The sequence below is a fragment of the Triticum aestivum genome, chromosome 3B (genome assembly GCF_018294505.1).
Source record: "Triticum aestivum cultivar Chinese Spring chromosome 3B, IWGSC CS RefSeq v2.1, whole genome shotgun sequence".
In the NCBI taxonomy this organism is placed as follows: Eukaryota; Viridiplantae; Streptophyta; class Magnoliopsida; order Poales; family Poaceae; genus Triticum; species Triticum aestivum.
The window spans coordinates 474,174,075-474,196,381 of record NC_057801.1 but is presented as its reverse complement, the minus strand read 5'-3'; the positions used below and the strand labels follow the sequence as shown (position 1 = coordinate 474,196,381).

The following is a 22,307-nucleotide window of genomic DNA, read 5'->3' as shown; positions in this document are numbered from 1 at the left end:
CTTTAAAGTGAAGATTGACCCAAGCATCCTGTTAAATGATGAAGATTATCCATGGTTACGATGCAATAAGGAAGGGACACACGGGAAGAAAAAGTGAAGATCGGAGGGAATATTTGTATGAGCATGATTTTCAACTATTCCTGTCTAGTTTGTACACGAAGTGCATCCAGTTTTGCCGTAACCCTCTCAACTTTTTAGCACATGCTATGTGGGTGAAATGATGATACCATGCCAAGTTTCAACATTTTTAGAGTTCATTTGTAGTGCATTTTAATTTCAGTGCCATTTAGCTCAAAAAATCATTAAAATAATCAACTAAAATGCTTTAAAAAAACTCTAATAGAAAAAAGAATCAACTTAAAAGAATCAATTAAATTTTTTTGTTATAATCAAGTAAAACAAAACTATAATATTCTTCAATAGCAAAAAGAATCAACAAAAAAGCTTTTATAAACCTCTAGTTATGATCAAAATAATATTAACTTAAAATTATATCTCTCCCTAATAATAAAGCACAGATTGATTCTCCGGGTTCACCGTTGCGGCGTTTTTACAGAGAAGCCCCTGTATTTTAGACAATGGAACCCGCAGTCCTCATGAAAGTCAACCGAACTAGTACAGAGGAGAGAAAAGAAAACCCAGCCACGACTCTGCCTTCCGATCCCATCTCCGCCTCCATCGCGCCACCACCTCCTGCTGCCCCACATCGCCGCGCGCCGCTGGCCCCTGGCCCCCATCGCCGCGCGCCGCCGCCTGTCTAACTCCTCCCGTAAATCGGCTCGGGAGAGAGGAGGGGAGGGGAAGATCCCATGGAGGCGGAGGAACACCAAACGTCCTTGCCTGCAGCGAAGACGGTGCCCAGCCTCCTCGACAGCGCGCGACTCCTACTTGCCGCACGGTATGTCCCTGTGCCCGCCGTTCCCCTGGATCCCACTCCCCCGACCATAATATTTCTATTTCAAGGCATGTAAAATGTTTGATGAAATTTGACAGCAAAATTGTTTTCTGTGCTGGCCGGTAGAACGGCCGCGTCGCCGAGCTGCAGCGGGTGCCACCGCGGACGAGACGCCGCAATGCCGCGTGGTGACGCCGCTTGTGTCGGGGCCCGAAGCGCCCGCGGAGCTGGCACGGTGGTGGTTCTGCTGTATGTGGGAGCTCGGTTCCGTCCTCAACTTCCTTCGCGTGCGTGTCCCTTTCTACCATCATACCCCCAGCGGCCGGCAGATCTGCGTACTGGGTTTGCTTCTTCGCTTAGGCTTCTAGGAATTTACTGCTAATCTTTAGTTTTCTTGCATTAACTATTTGAGCAAATGGTACAGTAGCAACATGCCTGATGCCTGCTATTTCATCGCTGGAACGTACTTCATCCATTGATTTACTAGAGTATATATGTATTTGATCACATACTCTGTTTAGGCAATACATGTTGTTCAACCAGCATCTCTAGGATTGGTTAGCATATTGAGTGCCTGTTATGCTCTTGTGCCTTTCATTTATCTTTTATGCTAAGCAGTCACACAAATGATGCAGACATCTTCCTTGGATTCTCATGATTGTTAATTACATGTGCAGTCAATTCCCCCAATAACCCGCATGACGATGGGGTGCGCAACCTGGGTAACCGTCCTATGTAGAAAACTAAGGGATTGGTGACATTGGGTATATATTATATATATATGACTGATACCCCATGTTGCAAACAATTTAATGCCAGTACTGATATTCCATTCAATTGATAAACTAACATTGATGCAAACTACAGGTTGCAGAAGGTGATGTACCAATAGTTGCATCACATGGGTTAGTCCTGTACATAAGAATTGCTTGATCAGATATTCTGATTCAATCTTATCTTCATAGTTTTTCTAATTGTTCGATCTTGTGCAGAGCTGAAATTGAAATGTACAAGGAGCTTGAACCATCGAGTCGCTTACTGATCTTGAAAGCGATATGCGACAGACATTTCGAGGTTCGTGCTATTACCATCCTAGGGAGGCAATGAAGTTTTTCAAAGTGCCAATCTTTTTAGATGTGCATTGCGGTAGAGAACTGTTACCCCATTTTGATGCTGTATGTGTCACATGTGTTTTGTGTTGCGTATATCAATCCTAACTATGACTGACTGTTTGAACCGAGTTACATTATGTTGATTTAGAGAAAGCTTATTTCACTTATAGATGAATGAAATATCAATAGTGCAACATGACCAATTTTTGACCTACGGGTAGGAAGTGCATGAGCTGATGCTAGCATGCCCTGACAAAACATGAAAAAACTGGCTCTCTCTACCGCCTAAGAGATTGTTTCGATACAATTATTATATTTTAGAGAATAATTACCAGGTTCTCTGATGTAGTTGACAGGTTCTCTGATGTATTTTAGAAAATAATTACAACTAGCTCAGCGACAAGGGCTCTGGGTCATCAGCTTCGGCAAGTGGAGGTACAAGTTCAGGCACGACGAGCTTTTTTTTGTAAAGATGTGATATTGATGTTTGAATCTTCCTTCTGATCCTGTTAATGATAACGAGGTTCTCTTGATAGAATGTGAAGTCAACCCTTGTTTTGTTAGCTTTTGCGCTATATTGTGTTCTTCGTCAAACACAAATCGCTACCGACAGGGTGTGGTGTGGACCCCTGGACTTCCACGACACAGCCTTCAGCACTGTTCCAACATGCTCTGGTCCTCGGACTCTATTTGTTTGTACAACATTGAAGACAGCGTGATGGTTGCCTCCCGGCCATGGCAGGCATTCTTCCTGAAGCAGGAGGACATGCACGTCCCGATTCAATGGCGATGTGTAGATGTGTTGGCCTATCACATGAGCAGCCACATGGTGACTGTCTTCACGAGACTTCTTCTTTCTACCAAGAGCACCGGCTTCCTGAAGGGACAAAATTATGGAGGGGCGGTGAACAGATGATGTTAGAGTACTACATGTGGTGTGTTCCAGCAGCACAAACATGGTAGCCACGTCTAGCTCCACCTCGGTGCTTCCTCTACTCATTAATTTTGCTTTGTGCATGATATCTCCCATATTCTTTTAATTATATATGTGCTTATTCATAATTCATAATGCTTCGATTATTTCTACTATGACGAGTATTTGATATGACTAATGCAGAAAGTTCTTCTCAAACCTTAACTAATTATTTATAAAGTCAGAATGATTAAAAAAACAAAAGATCAAGGAATCCACACATATTGGACAGAATATGTAAGGTAGATTTTATAAAGTAAGTAATATTTGTTTTGCTTTTTATGCAATTCCCAAATTTCATGAGCGCAATTAGCAGGTCGGAATGCATGTCCAATATAAAGGGTAGTTCACCGGGATCACGTTAAGTTTTTCTCCCATTGCAACGCACGAGCATTTGTGCTAGTAAAATTTATGCAACTAAACTATCAAAGTTTTTTTCTTAAAAAACTTTAATAGCAAAAAGAATTTTCATAAAGTATCTTTTTTTAGAAACTTTAATAGCAAACTAAAATAACATAAAAAATAAAATAAAATGCCGCCTACTAGGCCACCACGACCTGCATACGACTAGAAACCCATCTGTACATCGGCAGGATGCAGGCCCGCAAGGCAAGTATGCCCAACAGGGCACAGAAGAGCGTTAGGCCCAACATGCCTGCTTTAGAGAGGAGATCGAATGGGATAACGCACCGGGGCTTATAAACAAGTCCGAACACTCTTCAGTTGGCGAGGTGGCACTAAAATTTTGGTTGTGCCATCACCAGCCCTTTAGTCCCGGTTGGTGGCTCCAACCGGGACTAAAGGCCCCCCCTTTAGTCCCGGTCCGAGCCACCAACTGGGACTAAAGGGTTGGGATCCAACCAGGACTAAAGAGGGGGGGGGGGCTATATAATGAGCACTTAGAAATTGATCCAACCACTTCTCCAGTTTCCCCCGACGACGCCGACGACCACCTCGACACTGCCCGGCTGCCAGACCACGCCGTCGCCTCCCCGAGCCTTGCCCCGACGCCCTCGCCGATGCACTGGACCTCCTCGCGCGCCCTCCTCACCGCACCTCCTCTTTGCTCTATAAATACCCCAAAAATCCAAAAACCCTAGGAGAGTCAACGAAACACAATTCCAGCCACCGCAAGTTCCAGAAACCACAGATCCAATCTAGACACCATCATAGAAGGGTTCATCATCCTCATTGGTGCCTCTCCGATGATGCGTGAGTAGTTCATTGTAGACCTTCGGGTCTGTAGTTAGTAGCTAGATGGCTTCCTCTCTCTCTCTTGATTCTCAATACAATGGTCTCTTAGAGATCTATTTGATGTAACTCTTTTTGCGGTGTGTTTGTTGTAATCCGATGAACTTTGAGTTTATGATCAGATCTATGTTTTTATCCATGAAAGTTATTTGAGTCTTTTGATCTCTTATATGCATGATTACTTATAGCCTCGTATTTCTTCTTTCAATCTTTGGTTTAGTTAGGCTTACTAGATCGAGTTTTCTTGCCATGGGAAGAGGTGCTTTGTGATGGGTTCGATCTTACAGTGCTCAATCCCAGCGATAGAAGAGGAAATGACACGTATGTATCGTTGCTATTAAGGATAACAAGATGGGGTCTATTCCTACATGAATAGATCTTGTCTACATCATGTCATCGTTCTTATTGCATTACTCCGTTTTCCATGAACTTAATACACTAGATGCATGTTGGATAGTGGTCTATGTGTGGAGTAATAGTAGTAGATGCAGGCAGGAGTCGGTCTACTAATCTTGGACGTGATGCCTATATAATGATCATTTCCTGGATATCGTCATAATTATTTGAAGTTCTATCAATTGCCCAATAGTAATTTGTTTACCCACTGTATGCTATTTTCTTGAGAGAAGCCACTAGTGAAATCTACGACCCTCGGGTCTATTTTCTCATCATATATTTTCAGATCTATTTTGCTATTTGCCTTTTTATTTATCTGCCACTTTTATTTTCAGTTCTATATTATCAAAAATCCAAAAATACCTCACTGAATTTTATTTGCTTTTATTTGCATCTATCAATCTATTACGACTTTCTCTCATTCACGTGCCAATTTCTGGCATCATTACCCGAAAGGGATTGACAACCCCTTTAACACGTCGGGTTACAAGTATTTGTTCTTTGTGTGCAGGTACCGTTTACATAGTGTTGCTTGGTTCTCTTACTGGTTCGATGACCTTGGTCTCATCACTGAGGGAAATACCTATTGTAGCTATGCTGCATCATCTCTCCCTCTTTGGGGAAATACCACATAGTTCAAGCCGCATCACAAGGAATTTCTGGTGCTGTTGCCAGGGAGACATCATCAACATGTATCAGGTTCCTAATCACAAATCTCATCTCCTTGCAATTTACATTATTTGCCATTTGCCTCTCGTTTTCATCTCCCCCACTTCAAAAAATTTGTTGTTTTATCCACCCTCTTTTTCGTTCGCCATTTTCTGGTCAGATCTATTTTTTGTGTGCAATCTTGTTTGCTTAGTCATGACTCCTCAAAGAAAAAATTATGATGTTCCTTACCCCAATATTTTGCTTGAAATTGAGAAAAGTACTAAGGAATATATGACTACACAATTTGAGCACAATAAATATTTTATCGAAGAACTTAAGGAACACTCCGTAGTGCTGGAAGCTATAACTAAACAATTTGATTATATTAGTAGAGAAGTTTGTAATCTCCAATCTATGTATGCTTTTGCTGAAATTTTGGTAGGCAAAATATCCAATGCACAAGCTACCCTCGTAAATCAAATGGCTGCTAAACCTATCTCATTAGAAGATAAAAATAATGAAGATCTTAAAGTGATTGGTGTTTCTTCTATTGATTCCTTGTTCAGTAAGATTAAAATTGATGATAAAGGGACTGGAGAAGAGTCAACTTTAGCTAGAAAGCGTCCCAATAATTCGGAGGGTGAAAATCTTGATGAAATTTTTTGATGAAAGTAGGTTTGGAGAGGTCAAAAACTTTAACCAGTGATGTGCCCACTCTTTTGGATTACAAAGACTTTAATTATGATAGTTGTTCTTTGATTGATTGTATTTCTTTGTTGCAATCCATGATTAATTCACCCCATGCTTATGAGCAAAATAAAGCTTTTACTAAACATATTGTTGATGCCATGATGAAAGCTTTTGAAGAAAAGTTGGAATTAGATATTTCAATTCATAGAAAATTACATGATGAATGGGAACCTATTATCAAAGTCAAGACTAAAAATTATGAGTGTTTTGCTTTATGTGACTTGGGTGCTAGTGTTTCTACAATTCCGAAATCTTTATGTGATGTGCTTGGTCTCACAGATATTGAAGAATGTTCTCTTAATTTGCACTTGGCGGATTCTACTATTAAAAATCCTATGGGAAGAATTAATGATATTCTTATTCTTGCAAATAGGAATTATGTGCCATGTATTTTATCGTTCTTGACATTGATTGCAATTCGTCTTGTCCAATTATACTTGGTAGACCGTTTTTACGTACTATTGGTGCCGTGATTGATATGAAAGAAGGCAATATTAAATTTAAATTTCCACTAATGAAGGGTATGGGACACTTTCCAAGAAGAAGAATTAATCCTCCATATGAATCAATAATGAGGGAATCTTATGGATCTAGAAATAAAGATGACAACACTTAGATCGTTGCTTTATGCCTAGCTAGGAGCGTAAAACAATAGCGCTTGTTGGGAGGCAACCCAATCTTTATCTTTTTGCCTTTTGGTTTCCTTGCTGTTTTGCAATAAATATATAAAGATGCCTCTGATTAGATGTGTTTTATGTTTTAATTAGTGTTTGTGCCAAGCAAAGCCTTTGGGATCATGTTGGGTGATAGTTGATTTGATCTTGTTGGAAAACAGAAACTTTTGCGCCCAGTAAAATAATTTTTATAAATCACAGAAATGTGATTTTCCTCTGATGTTTTTACACATGATTGCTATACAAATCGCCCACGTTGTCCTAATTTTTCTGAATTTTTGAATTTACAGAAGTATACGAAGTTCCCTGATTACTACAGATCACTCTGTTTTTGACAGATTCCGTTTTCTTCGCATTGTGTGCTTATTTTGATGAATCTATGGTTCATTTGGAGGGTATAAGCTATAGTAAAGTTGGATACAGTAGATATAATGAAAAAATAAAATATGAATGGGTTTTCAACAGTACTTAAGAGTGGTGATTTGCTTTGTCATACTAATGGATCTCATGAAGGTTTTGTTGAGTTTTGTGTGATTGAAGTTTTCAAGTTTTGAGTGAGTTCACGATGGATGAAGGAATAAGGAGTAAGAAGAGCCTAAGAATGGGGATGCCCCATGGCATCCCAAGCTATTATCTAAAAGAGAAGCAAGCAACTAAGCTTGGGGATGCCCCCGAGTGGCATCCCCTCTTTCTTCTAACGACCATCGGTATTTTACTTGGAGCTATATTTTTATTCGTCACATAGAGTCTTTACTTGTTTTGCTTTTAATTTTGTGTCAAGTATCCTTTCTGAACACACCTATTTGAGAGAGCCAAAATTATGCTATGATTTTCTAGAATTGCTCTATGTGCTTCACTTAAATCTTTTTGAGCTATGGAATTGCTCTAGTACTTCACTTGTATCTTTTTGAGCATGGTGTGCTTTAATATTTTTTGAAGAAATGCTCTCATGCTTCACTTAGATTTATTTGAGAGTTAGTAATTTTTGAATAAATTCTCTCATGCTTCACTTATATTATTTTAGGAGAAGAAATTTTTTATGCTCATGTTCTTCACTTAAATTTGTTGGAGCTATCAAAAGCAACACATGAAATTATTCCCAAAGTGATAGATATTCAAGAGGTATATAATAAAAACTTCCATGAAGATCATTGGACAAAATAAACTTGATTCTTTGTAATAGTTTTGCGATATGATGATAGTGATATGTGCTCATGTTAATGAGTACTTATGCTTTAAGAATATTGATGTTAAGGTTTGTGATTCCCTATGCAAGCACGAAAGTCAATAGTCATGTAATGAAATTACATCCTACTTGTGGTGCACTATTCGGTGTTAGTTATGCTTAATGTTTGCTTATGTGATTTTTCGTTTCTTGGTTGGATGCTTCTCAATCTTTTGCTAGCCTTCACTTGTACTAACTAGAAATACTACTTGTGCATCCAAAATCCTTAAACCCATTTTTGCCACATGAGTCCACTATATCTACCTATATGCGGTATTTCCGTACCGTTCTAAGCAAATTTGTATGTGCCTCCTCTAATTTTCAAAATAAATTTCCTTTTTGTGTGCTCGTACAGCTCATGAAGCGGCAGGGGTGGCCAATATTTTCCATGCTATATGTGTTATTCTCAAGATGAGTGTTTATTCACTTGTCATTGCACGAGAGTACGGCAAAGGTATTAGGGATGCTCAGTCCCGAAATGAAAAATGAATTTACTTTATGTTGTCAAATAATTAATTCCTTGGGAAGTGTTAGTATGGATGGCACCCGTGGATTCGGCTAGCTGTGGAATGTGAAAGTATGGTGGAAAAAGGAATAAACTTTATTTTCTGTTTGGGAACCGCCTATGATATATGTAACATCGAAAGTATTGGGAATTACTCGGTCATTTTCATTGACAGGAAAAGCATGCCACCCAAAATGTTTTAACTCTATTCTTTTTGCTTTGAGCTCTGGCACTTCTACAAATCCCTACTTCCCTCTGTGAAGGGCCTTTCTATTTACTTTATGCAATTTTATTTTTATTTGAGTCTCCATCTTCTCTCATAAAGCACCAACTAAGGGCCACTATGATCGTACTTGAGCATTGGGTGTAGCTAATATGCGAGTGTGTTTCATGAATGGATCAATGACTGAGCATAATGGGCTAGGGATAACTTGCTTTAGCGTTGATATTTTGAAAGGACGTAGTTGCTTGTTGGTATGCTTGAGTATTGAAGTCTTCATGTCAAAACTAGACTATTGCTTTGAATCATATAAAAGTCCAAATGTCCATGCTACAAAAAGAAAATAATATGTGATGAACATGTTAGGCAACATTCCACATTAAAAATTCTGTTTTTATCATTTACCTACTCAAGGACGAGTAGGAATTAAGCTTGGGGATGTTGATACGTCTCCAACGTATCTATAATTTTGTATTTTTCCATGTTGTTATATTATCAATCTTGGATGTTTTACAATCATTTTATAGCAACTTTATATCATTTTTTGTGACTAACGTATTGACATAGTGCCCAGTGCCACTTGCTGTTTTTTGCTTGTTTTTTACATCGCATAAAATCAATACAAACGGAGTCCAAACGCAGCAAAACTTTTTGGTGATTTTTTTGGACCAGAAGACACACGATGGGCCAAGGAAGTACCAGAGGGGGGCTCCGAGGGGAGCACAACCCACCTGGGCGCACCTGGGGGCCTAGGCGCACCCTGGTGGGTTGTGCCCACCTCGGCCACCTCACGCACCGCCTCTTTGCTCTATATATACCCCAAAAATCCAAAAACCCTAGGAGAGTCGACGAAACACTATTCCAGCCGCCCCAAGTTCCAGAACCCACAGATCCAATCTAGACACCATCACAGAGGGGTTCATCATCCTCATTGGTGCCTCTCCAATGATGTGTGAGTAGTTCATTGTAGACCTTCGGGTCCGTAGTTAGTAGATTGATGGCTTCCTCTCTCTCTTGATTCTCAATACAATGGTCTCTTGGAGATCTATTTGATGTAACTCTTTTTGCGGTGTGTTTGTTGGGATCCGGTGAACTTTGAGTTATTTGAGTATTTTGATCTCTTATATGCATGATCACTTATAGCCTTGTATTTCTTCCTCGAATCTTTGGTTTAGTTAGGCCGACTAGATCGATTTTTCTTGCCATGGGAAGAGGTGCTTTTCGATGGGTTCGATCTTACGGTGCTCAATCCCAGTGACAGAAGGGGAAATGACATGTATGTATCGTTGCTATTAAGGATAATAGGATGGGGTCTATTCCTACATGAATAGATGTTTTCTACATCATGTCATCATTCTTATTGCATTACTCCGTTTTTCCATGAACTTAAGACACTAGATGCATGTTGGATAGCGGTGGATGTGTGGAGTAATAGTAGTAGATGGAGGCAGGAGTCGGTCTACTAATCTTGGATGTGATGCCTATATAATAATCATTGCCTGGATATCATCATAATTATTTGAAGTTCTATCAATTACTCAACAGTAATTTGTTTACCCACCGTATGCTATTTTCTCGAGAGAAGCCACTAGTGAAATCTACGACCCCGGGTCTATTTTCTCATCATATATTTTCAGATATATTTTGCTATATTCCTTTTTATTTATTTTCCACTTTTATTTTCAGATATATATTATCAAAAACCCAAAAATATGTCGATGAATTTTATTTGCATCTATCAATCTATTACAACGTTCTCCCGTTCACGTGCCAATTTCTAGCACCGTTACCCGAAAGGGATTGACAACCCCTTTAACACGTCGGGTTGCAAGTATTTGTTCTTTGTGTGCAGGTACCGTTGACATAGTGTTGCTTGGTTCTCCTACTTGTTCGCTAACCTTGGCCTCATCACCGAGGGAAATACCTACTGTAGCTTGCTGCATCATCCCTTCCTCTTTGGGGAAATACCGACATAGTTCAAGCTGCATCAAGATGTATGAAATGTGCTCTTTTTTAGATGTGCTCTGGTTTTTTAGATGAGATGAGATGAGATGTATGAGATTTTTTGTGGATATGAGATGTGATGTATGAATTGTGCTCTATTTTTTTAGATGTGCTCTATTTTTTTAGATGAGATGAAATGAGATGAGATGATATGTATGAGATGTTTTGTGGAGATGAGATGAGATGTTTTGTGGAAATTATTTTTGTTCATAGAAATTATTGTGAAATTTTTGTTCATGGTGATCTTGCTAAAACTCATATTAAGTTTGTTCGATGAATGTTCTCTCTTAAAACTCATATTAAGTTTGTTCGATGAATGTTCTCTGCTAAAACTCATATTAAGTTTGTTCGATGAATGTCCTCTGTTAAATTTTTTGTTCATGATGATCTTGCTAAAAACTCATATATGGAGATGATATTATTGTTTTTCTATGGACTTGGTTAAAATATATTTGTTCATGATGATCTTGCTAAAACTCATATTAAGTTTGTGCGATGAATGTTCTCTGTTAAAACTCATATTAAGTTTGTTCGATGAATGTTCTCTGTTAAATTTTTTGTTCATGATGATCTTGCTAAAAACTCATATATGGAGATGATATTATTTTTTTCTATAGACTTGGTTAAAATAAATTTGTTCATGATGATCTTGCTAAATTTTTTGTTCATGATGATCTTGCTAAAACTCATATACGGAGAGAGGGGGTAACAACTCATATATTCAAAATAATTACAAAGAGTTGGTTCATTTGTTGTATGTTGAGTTTCGTAGTTCCTCATAGGATGATGGTTGGTTCATTTGTTGAGTTGTGTATTCACCCATGTGTATAAATCTTGTATTCATTTTGTATTTATCTTGTGTATAAATCTTGTATTCATCTTGTCACTAAAACATAACCCCGATATATAACTCTGATTTGGAGGCATATGAAAACATGAGAGGGGGTCGTTAAATCATATCCTTGATAACCTCGACATGTGGGGGGGGGGGCGTCATACATGCATGAGAGAGGCGGTCCACAAAGTATCTCTCGAAAGATAGGAGGACTCATCAGACATGAGGGGGGAGGATCGAGTCCTCGACGATCGTCTAAAACTGACTGTTATAAAACTTGTCAACTTTGCATGATGTTTGCGACTAATCCATTGCTCATATGCATAGGATTCCTTGTTGTGATTAGATCTATGTTTACCACTAATCCATCTCTCATGGTTGTATATTGCCATGTTGTAATATTTGCAGAAACTATGGATAGAGACTTAGAAAAAGAAGAGTTGTTGGTGGATATAATCCGCGATCGAGTTGATATCACCTTCTTGTTTCTCAATGGCACCGATGGTGAGCAAAGAGAGGACGACTTCGGTGATCGAGTGGAGGAGGGAGGAGATCATGACGGCTCCGGTGATCGAATGGAGGAGGGAGGATATGACGGCTCCGCCGATGTTGGAGCCTTAACTGTTGCAAAGTCCAGCGAGGTATACATATATTAATTAAGCCTTTGCTGACTAGATGCATTAATTGTTTTGTATGTACATATATTAGCGCTTCTTTCATCTTTTAGCCCTTCAAATCGAGCCAAACTTTGGTAAGGATATGAGGCCCAAATAAAAGGTTGGGCCAGGATGAAAGGTTCACAATCGAAGAAGTCTCTCGAGATAGACAACCGATTGCTCCCAAGTGGAGCAAAGACAAATTTATACATCAATGCGGAGTTATTTTTATGGACAGCGTCCCGATCAACATCCAAGAATGGAATAAGAGGAAGGACGATGAAATTTCTTATGTCCATGATAGATAGAAAAATGATCTCTAGAACTCGCTGATGAAAAATTTCAGTCTACCGCTAGAGGAGGATTAGAATAACCCAGTTATACAGCAAAAGGGTAAGGCGTTTGCTCTTAAGAACATGACAGAACTATTCAAGAACTAGAAGAAACATTTGAACACAAAGTTTGTCGCCAAAGACAAGACTCCAGAATTCACCGGTCAATATGAGAAGATAAAAGATCACTGGCCCGCATTTTTGACCTACAAGAAATCGGAGAAGGCTAAGCAAAGGTCACAAATAAATAAGAAAAATGCTACAAAGAAGAAGTTTCACCATGTTATGGGGCCAGGTGGCTACAGCAAAGCCCGACCTACGTGGGACAAAGCTGAGGACAACCTTCTTGCTAAAAGGGTCGAACCAGCGATATTGAATTAGCCAGATCGGGCAAGGACTTGGTTCTTCATGCTTGGGGGAACTTTGGACCCAGAATCAGGGAAGTGTGTTTTCATGAAAGCTCAACTTGAAACACCCGTCACAAGGCTTGAAGAAGTAATCAAGGAAGCGTGGGAAGGGAGGTTCCATCCCGACAGAGAGAAGGACGAGATGCCAAAGGCCCTCGGGAATCCTGAACACCCTGGACAAACACGAGGCACATCAGGCTCCGTTCCATGGGTGCATGGGTTTCCTGACAGCACTTGTTATAGAAGCCGAGGGAGAAAGAAGAAAGAGGAAGCAAACCAGATGCAGAAGATGGAACAAAGGCTAGCAAAACTAGAGGCACTTGAGAGCCAGCGAGCTACCAGTCCACCATCTTAGCGACACGAAGATCCTTCATTGGATACTGCCCATGAAGCTACCCCACCATCTCAGCAGAGAAGCAGCGTGGCTTCCATGGAGCTCATTCAGCCTGATATCACGGCTCCTCGCTACCCCGTGGATGGTATCACGGAGAATGAACATTGTGAGTTAATGGCAAAATGCCATAACCTAACCTTGAAATCGATGGTCGGCTATGTCTTACCACCTCGACCTGATGGAACTTTCCATTTTCGTCTGATTCTAGATGGTTTGCTGTTGTCGGGGTGGATGAAATAATGAACGGATTTGAGGGGCTGGAGCTTGACTACCCTACAGGTGAAGGGTGAAGGGAAACGTTGCATGGAAAACAAAAAATTTCTATGCGCACACAAGATCTATCAAGGAGATGCATAGCAATGAGAGGTAGAGTGTGTCTATGTACCCTCGTAGACCGTAAGCATAAGCGTTAGACAACGCGGTTGATGTAGTCGAACTTCTTCGCGATCCAACCGATCAAGTACTGAACATACGACACCTCCACTTCATCACATGTTCAGCTCGGTGACGTCCTCACCTTCTTGATCCAGCAAGACTGACGAAGTAGTAGATGAGTTTCGGCAGCATGACAACATGGTGACGGTGATGGTGAAGTGATCTCCGCAGGGCTTCGCCTAAGCAGTACGAAAATATGAGCGAGGGAGTAAACGATGGACGGGGGTGCCGCACACGGCTAAGAAAATGTTGTGTGTCCCCGTGTGGCACCCCCTCCCCATGTATATATAGGTGGAAGGGGAGGGGAGGCAGCCAAGCGCGCCCTAGGGCTGGCCGCCGGCCCTGGGACCCCTGCCTTGCCCTGCACCCCCCTCCCCCTGCCATATTTCCCCAAATGGGAAAGGAATTAGGAGGAGGGGGAAGGAAGGGGGAGATCTAGTCTCTACTTTCCTTCTCCCCTAGGGCTGGACAACTATGAAGGCGCACCAGCCCCTCGTGGGCTCGTGTGTTCCCTCACTTGTCCCATAAGGCCCATATCTTTGCTGGGGGTGCCCGGAACACCTTCCGGTGACTCATTAAGTACCCGGTACTACCCGAAACACTTCTTGTGTCCAAATACCCTCGTCCTACATATCAATCTTTACCTCTCTACCATTACAAGACTCCTTGTCATGTCTGTGATCTCATCCCAGACTCCGAACAACATTCGGTCACCAAATCATATAACTCATATAACACTATATCGTCAACGCATGTTAAGTGTGCGGACCCTACGGGTTCGAGAACTATGTAGACATGACTGAGACACCTCTCCGGTAAATAACCAATAGCGGAACTTGGATGCCCATATTGGCTCCTACATATTCTACAAAGATCTTTATTGGTCGAACCATTATGACAACATACGTAGTTCCGTTTGTCCATTGGTATGTTACTTGCCCGAGATTCGATCGTCGGTTTCTCTATACCTAGTTCAATCTCATTACCGGAAAGTCTCTTTACTCGTTCCATAATACATCATCTTGCAACTAACTCATTAGTCACTTTGCTTGCAAGGCTTCTTATGATGTGTATTACCAAGAGGGCCCAGAGATAGCTCCCCGATACTCGGAGTGAAAAATCCTAATCTTGATCTCTACCAACTCAACAAACACCTTTGGAGATACCTACAGAGCATCTTTATAATCACCTAGTTACGTTGTGATGTTTTATATCACATGAGGTATTCCTCCGGTATCCGGGAGTTGCATATCTCATAGTCGAAAGAACATGTATTTGACATGAAGAAAACAATAACAATAAAACTGAATGATCATTATGCTAAGCTAACGAATGGGTCTTGTCCATCACATCATTCTCCTAATAATGTGATCCCATTATCAAATGACAACACATGTCCATGCTTAGGAAACCTTAACCATCTTTGATCAACGAGCTAGTCTAGTAGAGGCTTACTAGGGACACGATATTTGTTTATGTATCCACACATGTATTTAACTTTCCGGTCAATACAATTATAGCATGAATAATAAACCTATATCATGATTAAGGAAATATAATAATAACCATTTTCTTATTGCCTCTAGGGCATATTTCCATCAAAGGGGATATTCATCTGGAAAATTCCTTAAGGACTACCTATCTATGGAGAAAGGAAAACATCCTGCTTCCAAACTGGACGACGCCTCAGCAGACTCAGTCGGAGGAGGCCCGTCAGCAGACTTCTCAAAGTCCACTTGTATCTCCGCTGCCACATTCATCTCCGGCGTGTCAGCTATCTCCGCCACCCTCAGCCGTCTCCGCCGCCTCAGTGGACTCCGGTTGAGGAGGCTCCTCAGCAGAATCCTCTTCCATTGTCTCCGCCGCGTCGGCGGACTCTGCCTCCTCCATCGCCTCAGCAACGGCGGAAGAGAGCCACCGTCGCTCTGGCGGCTAGCAGTACAATAGGGAAAAACATTCAGAGCTGCTAGTCCAAGCCTCAAGGCTCTTGCCAAGTTACGTCATGGCTGCCGAAGTGAAGGCTCATTTTGAACGGAAACTTCCACCTCTAAAGGAGAAAGTAGATCCAGTAAAAGCAAAGCGTTTTTCGGATGCCCTTACGCGACCACCACCGCCTTCGCCGCTATCAAACTATGACCGCTGTATTGAAAAGACATTTGAGAGAGTGAAGCGGTCGGGAAGCTTAAGTAGTAGTGGTGCAAAAAATGGGAAAACAATTCCCCAGCTTGGCAAACAGGAAAAGCAATCGTGCCCCCACTCAAGGTGTTTCCCAATATCACTAATATTGATCCGGGGGTAATGGCCACTAATCCGGGTTTCATGCTTGGTGATTACTTAGCCGATGATGTACAGTTTGAAATAGTTGAGGTAGTAACCTTTAGATACGAGAACGGGAAGCCTCTTGTCAAACCTGAGCAGGTCCCGCATCTACCAACGATGATGCGAAGATTGCATGAATGGTACTTGAAAACCTACAAGAAGGATGGGACAGACAGTATGTTGCTGAGAATTAAGGATGAGCACTACTTCATTGCAGTCGACCCATTGTACATTGAATTTGTAGAATTATGGTAGTTATATAATCAACAGGCCCTCGACAAAACTCTCATGACTTGCTATTGCCTATAAGTATTATTTCTGTAATTAAGTCTCTAGCTCAGCTCGTTCATTGCATGTATATATAATTATCCTCACTATATTATGCAAGTTGAAGATCATCGAATGAAGAAGAAGACAAATATATGACACTGGGTTTGTTAACCCAAATACCGTAAATGAATATATGGTAGAAAAGAACCCCGATGAAACCGAGACGAACTTGTTAAATGCGTTACTTCGACAACAAAATAGAAGGGAAATACTCTTTCCTTACAACTTCAAGTGAGTGTTGCTGTCTTGTGCATATTCTATTTTGCTTACTCGAGGTTAAGTGTAATGGATGTGTTATGGGTGCATAGATTTCACTTTATTCTGCTAACCATTCAGCTTCAAGAGTGACTAGTACACTACAAAAAAATACAACTCCATGATAATACGTGTTTGTCACAGTAGGTCACATTTTCTGTCATGTGTGTACATCCATGATGATTTTATGACAGAATCAAGATAGTCAGACATGTGCTGTTGTGGAAGTGTTCCATGACAATACCAAAATTATCATCATAGAAGTGTTCACTTTCATGACAATAAATGACGCGTCATGGAAGTGCTTTCGTCAAGGGTAACCGACACGTGGCATCCATCATAATGGGTCGCCATTAAGCTATCGGGTCCGGTTTTGGATCTGATAACCCGTTAACAGCCCGGACCAATGGGGATTTTCCACGTGTAAAATTCTCATTGGCCGAAGGAAACAGGTGTCAGCTCGTCATTGGGTCAGATTGGTGCTTATGATATGTCGACTCATGCGATGGCCCAACACTAGCCCATTTAGCTTACAAAGGCCGACCTGTTTGACTTGGTCAAAAGTTAGCGGGCCGGCCCATGAAAAGCCTGTTAACAGTCTTTTCGCATATAGCCCATTTTACGGCCTGGTAACTCATGACCCATTAGGGCCTTCCCGAAATCGGCCCAATAGCATCATGTGGGACGTCGAATATAACACCAGCCTGTTTCACTTTCGGCCCATGTATGGCCCACGATGTCTTTCAGCCCATATGAGGCCTTTCGTATCTTTATGCCCTTTAGTGGCCCACGGTGACTCTGGCCCATAATGAATAGTAAATTTCTTTGTATCCATTAACGGCTCATGATTCACATGGGACTTTTCCAGCCCGTGTTAGCTTTTGGCCTACTGACGGCCCATACATTCTTAGGCTCCTTTCTAGCCCTTGATTACTTTTGGCCCGTTACTGGCTTGTTCCCCTAATGGGCCAAATTCGGCCCATGGTTAGAATTGGCCCGTTTGTGGCCTGTTAACCCGTTGCGCCATTTGCAGCCCGTCCTATATTCTAGCCCCTTAATGACCGTTATGCGTGTGACTGAGTTAAGCCTTTCCTGTCTTCCGGCCTGTTAACGGCCCGTTACCGTGCTGGCCCGATACCAATTATGCGTGTTTACGGCCCATGTGGATCCATTTATCCGACGGCCCGAGGCCCACCGATTCTACGGCCCATTGGAGGCCCATTTATCCGATGACCCATATGAGGACCATGGATTCTACGGCCTATAGCAGGGTCAAGGTTACCACGGTCCATATATGGCCCATGGTTGTTGCGGCCACAAGCAAACTAGGGAAAGAGAAGACTAGGAAATAAATAAGCCAGAAACAAACGCTAGGCTATTAAGGTGATTGCACATATTACATCCACTGGGCATCAAAGTTTGCCACCAGTGCAAATATAGGGAACACCCTACACTATACAAAAATGGCTTGCTGTTTTCTTCAGCCGGTGGCTGCACGTTAAGAACAAATTTTGTATCGCAACAAAACAAATTACAACCATAAAACAAAAGGAAGGTTGGCATAAAAGCTAACAGTCTGGCAGATAAATGCACCACCAGAAATTCAGAAGCTCAGTTCATTTGACCTGGCTGTTACGTTTTCATGTTGTACGTCCGATGGAGCACCATAACCTTCGCCTTCATTTCTCCTAGGCTCCTGAACAACATAGCAAATGTCTGATAGTCTGGTTTCAAAACCATGCATATCTTGACGACATCAAACAATGGCTGTCCTTGTTTCACAAAGGTCTCTATTAGGGAATGGACTTGTGTCTGGAGCGCAGATACAACATTGTTTTGAGATTTCATATCTTGATCATGAGGCAGTTTGGACGAGATTGCCTTAACAACCAACCCAGTATTACACAGGAACGTGATTTTGGCACTGTTAGTGGACATGTATTGACCCACTGCAGCAAGAGGTGACATTGCGGTTATAATTGACTCGTCACCTTCAAAAGGTGGCGGTTCCACCTTTTTTCCATAGCTTGCTAAAAAGTTTAGTTTTTTTACATTAGTAGTACCAGAACAGAAGATATTAAGGAGGCAGCAAAACCAAATAAAATAGCTTTGGTCTATATACAGAACTTATTCTAGGGAACCCGTGTAAAATATTAGTTGTGCTTTATTGCAAAGTACATAATAAAACCGGGTTCCAAACATATGGGCATGTACCATGGATAATGTATTGTCTATTTCTTCACATTTTATTGACATCTAAGGATAAAGAGAAAAAGTTTATAATACGGTAATCATAGTATGACATCATTCATATCACAAAACAACTGAGAACAGACAAACATGCAATTGTAACATTGTGTGGGCAAGTCCAGCACGGAACTAGATTACAGATCAAGATCAAAGGAACATCACGCCTCTCTTTTGAACCTTCTAAGGTGCAATGATATGCTAAGACAATTGTGTATAAAATTGAAAAGAGTAATAGACATTGGCTGCAAACCGTGCAGTTCAATGCACGAGGCAGAGTAAGTAGTACTTAAAAGGCATGAGTATTTAGGACTTACAACAGCGGCTTTGACTGGTGTAGTCATGCCCTTCATCTTGCTAGTGTGATAGTCCTTGAAGATTTCCATAGTGTCGTGGTGGGCGCATGGCAGATGCCAAGGGATGGCTAAAGAGAGGAGGAGGCTCGAGGGCATCGGTGGGCTTTAGAGGCGAGGTCGGCATGAGCGAGCGAGGGACGCAAGACATACCCAGGTTCGGGGCTCTCCGGAGAGATAATACCCCTAGTCCAACCGAGGATGGTTTATATGATACGGTACAGAGTTGCTCCTAGAGCTGTTCGGAGGAAGAAGGAAGGCAGGCCAAGGCTTAGGCTGCTCCCTCTTCTGGTGTGTGAGTGTGTGTGTTCTATCGATTGCTTCACCCCCGTGCATGGAGGCCTCCTAGGGGGTTTTATAGCAACCCCCAGGGTTACAATGGTAAAGATACAAGGCCATGGGGCCGGAATGTCAGTGTCCGGGAAGCCGGTGCTAGGGCCCTCGAGTGCCAGGGCTCACCAGGTTCTCCGGGCGCGGGCGGGCACTGGTCTTCGTCTTATTGAACGTCATGGAGTGGTCGGGTCGACTCGACTATAGTGGTGTACCGCCTGGTCACCGCCGGCTAGCGTCAGAAGTGATGATGGGCAAACCGTAAGCATGCCGGCCTCGGTCAGCGGAGTGGACGGGCCACTGTTGCCACGACTCTGCTGGTCAGAGGAGTTGGTGGGGTACTGTCGTCACACCGGCCTTGGTCAGCGGAGTGGACGGGCCACTATTGCCACGCCTCTGCTGGTCAGAGGAGTAGGTGGGGCACTGTGGCCATCCTCCTGTCCCATATGCCTTGGATGGGACGGGAGTTGACCCGTGGCCGGGTTGAGGGTGGCACCATGTGGGGAGCTGGCTTGCTGGGGAAGCCTCGGCTCTGCCGGGTTGAAGGGCTTGGCCATGTTGAGGGTCTTGGCCGGGTTGATGAACCCGGCCAAGTGCGCGCTGGATTGAGGGGCGATGCCGGCCCCGATGTTTTTGAAAAGGATCCTGGTTCCGTTGCCTGCCCGGGGTTCGCCCCCCCGACAGTATTCCCCGAAGCTGTGAAGGCTCGCAGGCTTCAGGCTGGAGTGCCTTTGCATCCCCCCCGAGAAGGTGGCTGATGATGAAGCTTGCGACCCACTGTGTGCCAGCTTTCGGAAGCCAGATCGCAGTATCGTGGCATGGGCAGAAAATCGAGGAGTCCACCGAATTTTGTGCGCGATCTCTTGGGTTCAGTATGGGAGCCACATGACGCTCGGGAGCTGAAGGGGCCTAACAGGCCACACGTGTGACGGGACAAGGCGAGGATCTGGGGCCGCCACTTCGCGGCCTCAGCGCACACGCGCAGATTTATTGCGGCGTCCGTGGGTCGGTTGATATGCTCAAGGCAATTACTGCACGTGGTACGTGCACACTTATTGCGAGGAAGTGGGAGGGGCGGGCACAACCAATCCCATTTCCCCATGTTCAGGCCGCAGCTTATAAATTGGGAGGAGGGGAGCGGCGGGGATTATTCTCACTCGCGCTCCCCATCTTCTTCCCTCTCTCTTGTCGCTGCGATTGACGTGCGCCGCGCCATTCTTCCTCCTCGTCCGAGACTTCGGCGCCAATCTTTCTCCTCGTCTACTGTCTCACACCCGCATCGCCAATGGCGCTGCCGTCTGGCTCGTGGATGGGATCCACCATCAGCGCAGAGGACATCCAGTATTTGTGTAACACGCGGCGGCTGCCGCCGGAGACGGTGGGTGGCCGTGCGATTGCCGGGGGCGAGCAGGAGCCGCGGCCGGAGGAGACCGAGCGCGTGGTCTTCTTCATGCACTTCAACGTGAGTTTGGTATCCCCACGAGTGACTTCTTTCATGTGTCTCTAGATTTCTTCGGGCTTTAGCTGCACCATTTGGGCCCAAACGCCATCTTGAAGATCTATGGGTTTGTTTGCATGTGCGAGGGGTACTTGGGCATCGAGCCCACCATCGACCACTGGGTGCGCCTCTTCTTCTTGAAGCAGCAGGGGCCGGGGCCCAGAGCCATGTCTGCCTCGGGGCCGTCGTCGTCATGTTGCGGTTGCGCGGGGGGTGCCCCAAGATGTCGTTGGAGGATTCTGCCAAGAAGTGGTAGAACTCCTTTTTCTACGTCAGCAACCTGGGAGCGAATTACATCAACTTGCCGCCTTTCGTCGACGTGATGCCGCAGGGGAGGACCAACTGGGCCTACTTCCCCAAGAATCCGTCGCTGGAGGTGCTCAACCTGTGCGCCCGAGTCGCGGCGATAAAGGCACGGGAGGGGCTCATCGGCACGGACCACATTGCCGCCATCATCATGCGTCGGGTTCTGCCACTGCAGCGCCATACCAACATCGTCGGCGAGATGACCGGTCTTCAGGACCCCAATAGGATGTCGGCCCGTCGCCTGATGGTGGAGCAGATTGCCGGCTAGGTCAACGACATCTCGAAGGTCGGGCTGAAGGAGGAGTGGCAGTTTGGGATGCCTCCCTACAACCAGGGGAACCCAGCACCGGTGGTGAGTCCTTGGTTCTTGTTCTTTGCTGCTACTCATCTTCTTATCCGTCATGACGTGACGGGGGAGGTACCACTGAACGCCATTCAGCATCCATATGACAGGGCGATGATGCACGTGGTGCGAGCCGACTCGGAGAAGGCAGCGGCGATGCTCAAGGAGCCTGAGGCGGACGATGCTGACGTCGGTGCGGCACGCCACAGGGGTAAGATTTCGTCTCTTGATTTCTTGTGACGCCGGCTGAATGGTGGCGTGGTGATGCTGACAAAGCTGGTGACGCAGCGGCGCTGAGGGGAGGGGCGGCGACGCGGCTGGGTTGTCTAGCTGGCTGCACGAAAAGGGGGATGTGGCGCCTCGGGGCCGGCCGCGAAGCGAGCGGCAGGCCAGGTGGCTGGTGCCAAACCGTCCACTAAGAGGCAGCGCCATGGCCCGCCGGTGGTGCCGGCGAGACTGCCCACTCCGATGCTGGTCGGGTGTGCCTCTCTTGTTGACTCTGGTGGATCATTGAACCGGCTTCCTTGTTTCCTTATTTAGTCATGCTTCAGGTCGCCGGTATCACTGGAGTGGACGGCGACGAAGGCCGCGTCCTTGGGCGACACCGTGTT

At 43.8% G+C, this 22,307-nt stretch overlaps 1 long non-coding RNA gene across 4 annotated transcripts; it reads left to right on the top strand.

The window, feature by feature from the left end:
- The first annotated feature begins 614 nt into the window (after positions 1–614).
- LOC123070445 (uncharacterized) lies at positions 615–3,073 on the top strand. Of its 4 annotated transcripts, none has more exons than XR_006433722.1 (4): positions 615–898; positions 1,022–1,659; positions 1,763–1,800; positions 1,888–3,073. It is a non-coding gene; the product is annotated as an uncharacterized lncRNA (long non-coding RNA). The 4 variants fall into 4 exon arrangements; XR_006433723.1 differs by having other exon boundaries at positions 1,022–1,800; positions 1,888–1,969; positions 2,383–3,073; XR_006433724.1 differs by having other exon boundaries at positions 1,022–1,800; positions 1,888–2,442; positions 2,544–3,073.
- Positions 3,074–22,307: the final 19,234 nt, after the last annotated feature.